This window comes from Carcharodon carcharias, chromosome 27 (assembly GCF_017639515.1).
Source record: "Carcharodon carcharias isolate sCarCar2 chromosome 27, sCarCar2.pri, whole genome shotgun sequence".
Taxonomy (NCBI): domain Eukaryota; kingdom Metazoa; phylum Chordata; class Chondrichthyes; order Lamniformes; family Lamnidae; genus Carcharodon; species Carcharodon carcharias.
Genome location: NC_054493.1, coordinates 11958822 through 11968584, shown reverse-complemented (window position 1 = coordinate 11968584; position 9763 = coordinate 11958822). Strand labels below are relative to the sequence as shown.

General features: G+C 45.0%; 1 pseudogene; it reads right to left on the bottom strand.

Annotated features, from left to right (window-relative positions):
* Positions 1-570: 570 nt before the first annotated feature.
* The window catches only part of LOC121270258, a 35103-nt pseudogene continuing 25910 nt past the window's right edge, over positions 571-9763 (bottom strand).

Genomic DNA, 9763 nt, shown 5'->3' with positions numbered 1-9763 from the left:
TCTTCTCAAGGGGAAATGAGGGAGGGGCAATAAATGCCAGCCATGAATGAATGGAAAATAAGGGACCTGCCACCTTTAGGTTTGGGCTAATGTCTTTCTGCTCATCTGCACATGACCCATACGTTACATTTCGTGGTGGCACAATGATCAAGGGTTGCGTTTAATTCTGAGGATACTAGCTTGGGTGCCAGGAAGTGGGAACTTCAGTAAGGAACGCAACAACTAAACTCAGAGCAGGTGGTGATGGAAGGTGTTTAGGTGTAGGGAGACTGTATGTAAACTACATAAGATTGTGGTGTGAGCACTCATCCTTTTATTGTCGCGTTCAGAAAGTGCCAGTGTGTGGTGCACTCATGTTCCTCCATCTTTGGCAGGAAGGGAACATTCTGGCTTCCTGTTATGGTGTGGTGAAGACTGCAGAGATAAGGTGTTTATAGTCTGGGATCCTTAAAAGCCCATGTCTCTCATGTGGAGACATCAGTTGCAAGTTTCATGGTCTGGTCCGCTTGGCTATCAGTTGCCAGCGACTGTGCATCAGTCCCTGTTCCAGAGTCATTCCCTGTTCCAGAGTCAGCAATGCAAGGTCTTCATGAAGGCTTTGCAGAACGCCACATTGAAGGTTGTGTAGATGATTGGGTTGATGACATAACCCAGCCAGCCACAGGTGCTGTAGAGTGCCGGCGGGATGTAGCACCTCTGGCAGTGGACGTTCAGGATATGAGTGATGAAAAATGGCAGCCAACAGATGATGAAGACGCCTGCCAATCCGACAGAGAGAGAGAGGAAAAGAGTCATCAATGCACCTGTCCATTTGTCATCGCAATGCAGTGACTCGCAAAAGGGTTCCTACCCCACTCAGAGCTCCTCAACCATATGGCAACAGGGCTCCATTAATTGCTTGCAGTTGCTACTTTTTTGATAAAATTCACATTACATTCCTGGCACACAAGCTTATAAATTTAGTATCATTGGTATAGAATACAATCCTAGAACATAGCGATTCCATACAACTTAGCCTATTGTTCTAGATCATTGTAACACTCTAGGACTCAGACTAATCTACTGAGAGTATAGTAACACCATACACAGCCAATTAGTCTAGATCATTACATTTCCGTGCAGCTTGGCCTATTGCTCTAAAACGTTGTGGTCTGGTGGAATGCAACCTATTCTAGATTACAGCAAAACCCATAGAACTTGGACTGTTGATCAAAATCATTGTGCTACAATGCAACTTAACCTATGGTTCTAGATCACTGTGCCACAAGGCAACTTTGCCTATTTTCTCGATCATTTCAAGACTATGGAAGTTAGTCCACAGTTATAGAGCATGTAATTTAGCCTACAGTCCAAGATCATTGCAAGATCCATGGAATCTATCCTGTTCTTCTAAATCATTGAGACACAATGGAAAACAAAAACAGAATTACCTGGAAAAACTCAGCAGGTCTGGCAGCATCGGCGGAGAAGAAAAGAGTTGACGTTTCGAGTCCTCATGACCCTTCGACAGAACAGTTCTGTCGAAGGGTCATGAGGACTCGAAACGTCAACTCTTTTCTTCTCCGCCGATGCTGCCAGACCTGCTGAGTTTTTCCAGGTAATTCTGTTTTTGTTTTGGATTTCCAGCATCCGCAGTTTTTTTGTTTTTATCTTTGAGACACAATGGAACCTCGTCTATTGTTCTAGATAGTTGTAACCACATAGAACTCGGTCTGTTGTTCTAGATCATTGTAAGAACTGATAAATGTTTGCCTATTCTCGATCATTGTGACACAATAGCACCTAACACATTGTTCAAAACCACTGAGACTGTGGATCTTGGGCTATTGTTCCAGATCATTGTGACTAGTTGGAACATAGGTGAGTCTAGAACAGACTAGCAAAATAGACTAAGACAGCTGCCAACATGTGTTGCTTTCTTCTACTTCTGGTGGGACAGTTTGCTTTCACTGCTGATTTGGCCATTGGCACCTGTTTCTCGTCCGACACCCTCCGCACCTCAAAAGCACTTTGCCTGAAGAACCCTGCTTGGACATCGCATTCAGGGTCCATTGGTACCTCGATGGAGGAAGGGGCCTTCCATTTACCAGCCATCAGGCAGGACCTGGAAGTGGTCCCGAGCTGGAAAGCCAGCAGAGTTCCTGTTGGTCCTGACCTCTCAGGAGGCCCCACAAACCGGGCTCCCTCACTGTGAGGGATTGCTTCTCGTACCAGTGTCTAGGATGCCAAAAAGAAGAGAAAATGGGTGTTATCAACAGCCAATAGCACAGACCAGAGCACACACAAACCACAGGAGAGGACAAGGAAGGAAATGACAAAGGGCCCTTGTCTCCAAGTCACCATTTTATACATGGGGTGTGGGCAGTTAACTTGTTCACAGAATCATACTGCACAGAAGGCCATTAAGCCCATCGAGCCTCTGATGGTTCTTTGAAAGAGCTTTCTAATTAGTCCCACACTTCCGCCCGCTCTTTGCCCAACAGCCCAGCAAATTTTTCCCCTTCGAATATTTATCCAGTTCCCCTTTTGAAAGTTCCTACTGAATCTGCTTCCACTGCCCCTTCAGGCAGCACCTTCCAGATCACAGCAACTCACTGTGTAAAAAGAAAAAAAATTCTCCTCATCTCCCCCTCTTTCTTTTACTGATTCTCTTCAATCTGTGTCCCTCTGGTTACCGACCCTCCTGCCACAGGAAACAGTTTCTCCTTATTTACTCTATCCGAACCCCTCATGATTTCGCCCACCTCAATTAAATCTCTCTATGAACCTTCTCTGCTCTAAGGAGAACAATCCCAACTTCTCCAATGTCCCCATGGAAGTGAAAGGAATTGGGGTTCTGTGTGATGGGAATGGATCGATCTATTGACATCCTGCACAATAGGAGTGAAGGAGAAGGGGCTTGTTCCATTGGGATTGTGTACAATGGGAGTGATTGGGAAGAAGTTTGGGTCCATTGAGATTCCGTGCAATGGCAGCGAATGAGAAGAGAGTTGATCAATGACCTTTGGAATGTTTGGTGATCTTAGTGACAATGGGAATTTTGGCCACTCAAATTGAACTAGGAAATTGTCAATCAGCTCCGAGGATTCTGATGTCTCCAGATGAGGTCTTACCAATTTCTTTTTACTCACACTGGTGCTCCCGTTTGATTGGACCATTAAAGTGCAAAGTTTGACATCCTCCAGGTGTGTGCACTAATTCTGAAACTAAATAAAACAAAAAATGGAATTATCGACCCTGGCAACAGTGTAGGCACGAACATGGATACAAATACTTCATATTGGCCATAAAGAAAATCCATTGTTTACAATTTGAATTGAGAGATTATCCATTAAATAGGGCAAAAATCCTTTCAAAATTACTGACTTAAGTATTGCATTTTTAAAAAATTTATTCATTCATGGGATGTGGGCTTCGCCGGCTGGGCCAGCGTTTGTTGCCCATCCCTAATTGCCCCTTGAAAAGATGGGGTTGAGCTGCCTTCTTGAACTGTTGCAGTCCATGCAGTGTAGGTACTCCCACAGTGCTGTTAGGGAGGGAGCTCCAGGATTTTGACACAGCGACAGTGAAGGAATGGCCGATGTATTTCCAAGTCAGGTTAGTGAGTGACTTGGTGAGGTGCTTCCTCCTCCATCTCAGCATGGCATAGATCTGGATATAAACTAACAGTGTCATGATAAAGGGAATGTAGAAGGAGACAATAGAAGAATATAAGATAAAAGAAGGTTCATGATGGCACAGATGGTCTCGTTCCTTTTATCTAGAAGAGGACAGAGCACATTCCTGGTCTCCATAATTGCAAAAACTCTCATTGAGTCACTGGAGAAGATGTAACTAAAGGTTCACAAAGATGGCACTCGAAGTACAAGCTTATAATTACCAGACAAGACTGAACAGGCTGAGGCTCTTTCCTCTAGAAAAGAGAAGGCTGAGGGGTGACCTGATAGAAGCCTTTAAAACTATGAAAAAGTTTTGACAGGGTGAGCCTAGAGAAGTTGTTTCCACTTTTGGGGTGGGGTGGGGTGGGGGAGGGTAAGGCGGGTAGGAGACCAGAACTGAATGGCCATCAAAATAAGATAGTCACTAGTGTTGTATGTGCCTGCATGCCACTGTAATGTAAAGGTGCTCAGCAGAGTAAGGGTTAGAGAGGGACTGGAGAATAGCACCACCCACGGTATGATGTATAAAGTCACATGGTAACAGACTGAGAGAACAGTCTAGAGAGAACACTCTGGAACCTGCATAGAGGTAGCAGTGCCACACATGACAGTAACCTGAGATCTGTAAATAGATAAATTGTTCATGTTTAAATCTATAAGTCTCAAGGTCTCATGGTTGAGACACCACCGCGCACCATAATACAACATGGTTGGCAGTGGTGGGATACCAGCACTATCAGCGTAGTACAACAACTAGTAAATCCAATGGGGAATTCAGGAGAAACTTCTTCACCCAGAGAGTGGGGAGAATGTGGAACTCACTCCCACAGGTAATAGTTGAGGTGAATATTATTGATGTATTTAAGGTGGAAGCTGGATAAACACATGAGGGAGAAAGGAATAGAAGGAAATGGTGATGGGGGAGATAAAGAGGGGGTGGGAGGGGGCTTGTGTGGAGTATAAATTCTCCTCATCTCCCCCTCTGGTTCTTTTCCCAATTCTCTTCAATCTGTGGTCCCCTGGTTACTGGCCCTCCTGCCACTGGAAACACTTTCTCCTTATTTACTCTGTCAAAACCTATCATGATTTTGCATGCCTCAATTAAATCTCCCTTTGAACCTTCTCTGCTCTAAGGAGAACAATCCCAGCTGCTCCAGTCTCTCCATATAACTGAAATCCCCAATCCCTGGGATTGTTGTAAGAATTTTCATGCCCCTCCCTCACCATAGAAGGAGACAATAGAGGAATAAAAGGTGAAAGAAGGGTTCATGATGGGCACAGCTTACCAGGGTGGTTTTTTAGCCCGAAGAGCAACGGGCATAAGAAGGCGACGGACAGCACCCAGACCATGGTTATCATCAACGTGACTCTCTGCTTGGAGCTGCAGCAGGTATTGTAGAGCATTGGCATGGCAACCGCTGTGTAGCTGCAAGGGGTGGACAAGAAACAGGTTAGAGCTGTTGATGAGCCGGACGGTCTTTAAAAAAACTCCAAAATAGGTGGTGAGTGAAGCAGGGAAGTAAGTTCAATAGGCCAAATGGCCTACTCCTGTAGCCATGGCAACTAAGGGAGGTTGAGGATGAGGATCCATTGATCCAATCGGAAAAAGGTACACAGCACTCCCAAGAACGAGCAAACAACCAGACAAATAGGAGCAGGAGGAGGCCATTCGGCCTCTCGAGCCTGTCTCACCCATTCTTTAAGATCATGGCTGATCTTCTACTTCAACTCCACTTTCCTACCCTCAGTGCCCAAAAATCTATCAATCTGAGTCTTGAGTATACCCAATGACGGAGCATCCATAGCTCTCTGGGATAGAGAATTCCAAAGATTCACAACCCTCTGAGTGAAGAAATTTCTCCTCATCTGAGTCCAAAATGGCTGACCTCTTATCCTAAGACTGTGACCCCCACCATTGTTCCAGACTCCCCAGCCAGGGTGGTGGTGGTTAACAGCCTCCCAGAATCGACAGTGTTAAACACCCGAAGAATTATGTACATTTCAATGAGATCACCTCTCATTCTTCTAAATTCTAGAGAATATGGGGCCATTCTACTCAATCTCTCCTCACAGGACATCCCTCTCATCCCAGGAATCAGTTTAGTTAGAGTTAGGGATGGGGTTAGGGAGTTAGTGATGGGGTTAGGGAGTTAGGGATGGGGTTAGGGAGTTAGGGTTAGAGGTAGGGAGTTAGGGATGGGGTTAGGGTTAGGGGTAGAGATTTAGGGATGGGGTTAGGGCTGGAGTTGGGAGTTAGGGATGGGGTTGTAGAGTTAGGGATGGGGTTAGGGATAGGGTTAGAGATAGGGTGTTAGGGATGAGGTTAGGGGGTTAGGGTTGGGGTTGGGGTTAGGGGTAGGGTTAGGGTTAGGGATCCAGAACTGTGCACAATACTTTGGGTGTAGCTCACCAAAGATCCATATAATTATTTTAAGACTTCTTTACTTTTATATGCCAATCTGTTTGCCATTTACTTTTTGAGTTCCTTGCTGTACCTACATGCTGACTTTCTGTGATTCGTGTACAAGGCCACTCAGGTCCCTCTGCATCTCAATATTTTGCAGTTTCCCACCATTTCCAACCAGGATCACAAGCGGGACAGTCTCTCTCGTGGGAGGGTCCCATTCTCTATCGAGCTGCTGGGAGGAGGTGGGGGAGGGGGGTGGGGCAGCGGAAACCTTGTCAATGCACATCTGGAGAACCTGGAGTCATGAAAGGGCCTCTCACTGGCTGTTGGGTCTCGCTGGCCCCACTCCTCCAAAACTATGGAGCCCAGGGAAAGTAATGGAGGAAGGAGGGAGGGTGGTGGGTAAAGGCCTGAGGAGGGAGGTGGGGGTGGGGTGGGGAGGGGGCAGTGAAGAGAGGGAGGAAGAGTCTAGCTATCTTTTGCAGCCCAGAGGGCACTCCAGTGACATTGGCACACGTGTATCATGTACCCCATTGGAACCCTGATGTGTATGAATTCAGATGGACACATCGCAAATTATGAATTAGGAGCAGGAGTCGGCCACTTGGCCCCTTAAGCCTGTTCCACCATTCAATAAGATCATGGCTGACCTGATTGTAACCTCAACCCTACATTCCTGCCTACCCCCGATTGTAACCTTTCAACCCCTTGTTAACTAAGAATCTATCTAGCTCTGCCTTAGAAATATTCAAAGACTCTGCATCGACTGCCTTTTGAAGAAGAGAGATCCAAAGACTCACGACCCTCTGAGAGAAAAAATTCTCCCCATCTCTGTCTTAAATAAGCGACCCCTTATTTTTAAACAGTGACCCCTCGTTCTAGATTCTCCCACAAGAGGAAACATCCTCTCCAAATCCACCCTGTCAAGACCCCTCAGGATCTTAAATGTTTCAATCAAGTCACCTCTTACTCATCTAAATTCCAGGGGATATGAGCCTAACCTGTCCAACCTTTCCTCATAAGACAACCCACCCATTCCTGGTATTAGCCTGGTAAACATCCTCTGAACTGCTTCTAAAGCATTGACACCTTTCCTTAAATGAGGTGACCAATACTGTACACAGTACTCCAGATACAGTCTCACCAGTGCCCCGGAGAACTGAAGCGTAACCTCCCTATAATCAATTCCCCTCGCAATAAATGATTGCATTCTATTAGCCTTCCTAATTATTTGATGTACCTGCTATTAGCCTTTTGCACAAGGACACCCAGATCCCTCTGCGTCTCAGAGCCCTGCAATCTCTTACCATTTAGATAATATGCCTCTTTTTTAATTCTTCCTGTCACAGCCCTGCCACCCAGTGCCAAAAGGGCTGGAGAAGCAAGTTGTCCGCTACCATTTTAAGTCTGTTGCTATGCAGTTTCCACCAAGTGGAGTGAAATTAAACCCCTTTTCCCGATCTTCTCAGGTCTTCATAGCACCGAAGGAGGCTATTCTTCATCTATTCTGCATTTCCTACACTGCCAAAATCCGAGAGGTTATAACTCTCAGGAAGGACTGAACTGGTTGGGGCCCTTTTCTCTAGGAATGAGAAAGCTGAGGGGTGACCTGATTAAGACGATGAAAGGGTTTTTTGATAGGGTAGAGAAAGTATTTCTATTTGTGTGGGGTGAAACCAGAACTAAGGGCTATCAATATTTGATTGTCACTAAAAGGTGAGATGGTGGCACAGCATTAATGCCTGGACTACTAATCCAGAGACCTAGGCTAATTCTCTGGGGGATATGGGTTCAATTCCCACCACAGTGGCAGGTGGAATTTAAATTCAATTAATAAATCTAGAATTGAAAGCTAGTCTCAGTAATGGTGACCATCAATTGTCATAAAAGCCCTGTTTGTTTCACTGATGTACTTTCGGGAAGGAAAGTGTGATAGAGTTGATTTTCTAGGCAGCTTTGCTTGGTGGAAACGTTGAACTTTATTTACAAGATGGCATCAGCAGTTACATATGTGCATCTAACTCTATAACTAAAGAAGAATTCTCTCCTCAAGGGTCCCCGTGCTGCTAACTCATTGGTCTATACAGATCATGTGATCTTACAACACAGGAGTAACCTTAAAGCTCCAGTCCTACGTTTATCAGAACTATAATTACTACAGCCACCACCATCCCCACCCCCCACCTTAAACTTTCCTCTACCTTTTGTATTTATCTCATGCCATCACAATATTTACACAGGTCATGAAATTACAAGTTCAGTCTCTAAGATGGTTTCCTGGTCTGTGTGGAATGTCGAAACTCCACAACTTCCGATTCTTTTGCAGGAACCACATTCTCTGGAACGGCATTAACATCAGGTACCTCATTAGGCACAGGCAGTTCAGTGTCTTCCACTCCAACAGAGACATCGGGCATGTCTGTCCTTGGTTGAGCAACTTCAACAGGAACCATAGGTTCAGCAATGGTTACAGGTGGAACATAATTTTCTTGGGATATCTCTCTTCCTCAATGATCCACATGCTTACGGGTGATCCGGCCCTCCACTTCCATGCGGTACGACAATGCTCCGGTCACAGAGCTTACTTTACCAGCTAACCACTTTGGTCCTCCACTGACATTCCTTACAGTAAATTGTTGCTCATGACTATGCAAATCAGGAGTCGCTTTTTGGTTCCCTTGACCTTTCTCCATCTTCCCCTCCAAACTGGGATTGTTCTGTAGTGAAATAGGAAACGAGCAAGTTTAGTTTCCGATTAGTCACCTGTTAACTTTTTCATTCTCGCCTTTTATTGTCTTTTCAGGATCTTCCTCCTTTTTGTCTTCTGCTTTCTACCACAGAGGATAGTCTTGGCCTTCATCTTGACTTCACTGTTGGCCAGACTTCTCTCAGGTGATTTCTCAACTTGTCTTAGTTCAGTAATTGAGTTATCCATGACTTCATTATCTACTCGCATCTTGAAAAGTTCTATGACCTTTCCTTTCAAGGTCTCTTTAGCTTCATTCAGCTGATTCTCCAGCTCTTCTGTCTCCTTCGTGTATCTGTTGGCTTCCTCCTGGATCCTTGAACATTGCTGCGTCTTCTGTGCTAATTGGTTCTTCAGTTTGTTCAGTGACATTAAATTCTTCCTGCTTCTCTTTGTAATTTTCCAGAGGTACAAATTTTGACCTGAGGGATCCTTGTGGTGTGTGAGGGTCTTTCAACAGAGTTTTTCTTTTCTTTGCGAAACTCACTCGCTTCAACTTGAACTCTGTAATTCAGCAGAGTTGCCTTCAGTTTCTTCTGCTGTTCTTCCATGTCGTTGTTTAAGACAGTCTTCATTTCTTCAGGTTGCGGAATAGCTACACACTCCATTTTCATCCAGTTGCGGTCCTTGGACTCTCCAGGCTCTTTCTGAAGGACCTTGCCTTGTTCCTTTTCCAACTCAGGAACTCTTCCTGCTTCCTTTTGAAATCTTATTGGCCAATCAAGGTTAGTTTCCCTCAACCAATTTCGATTTAGAAGGCTTGGTCCTCTACCTTCTAGTACCAACACTGGTAGTTGTGCTGTTTGGTGTCTATAATAAGCAGGCAGTCTGGTGATACCTTTTACCTGGATTTCTTCGCCTGTGTACGTTTTCAACTTGGTGGAAGTTTGTTCCAAATTTAATTGTTGAGCACCTTAATTTAAATATCTGAAAGTGTGCTTTCCAACTACA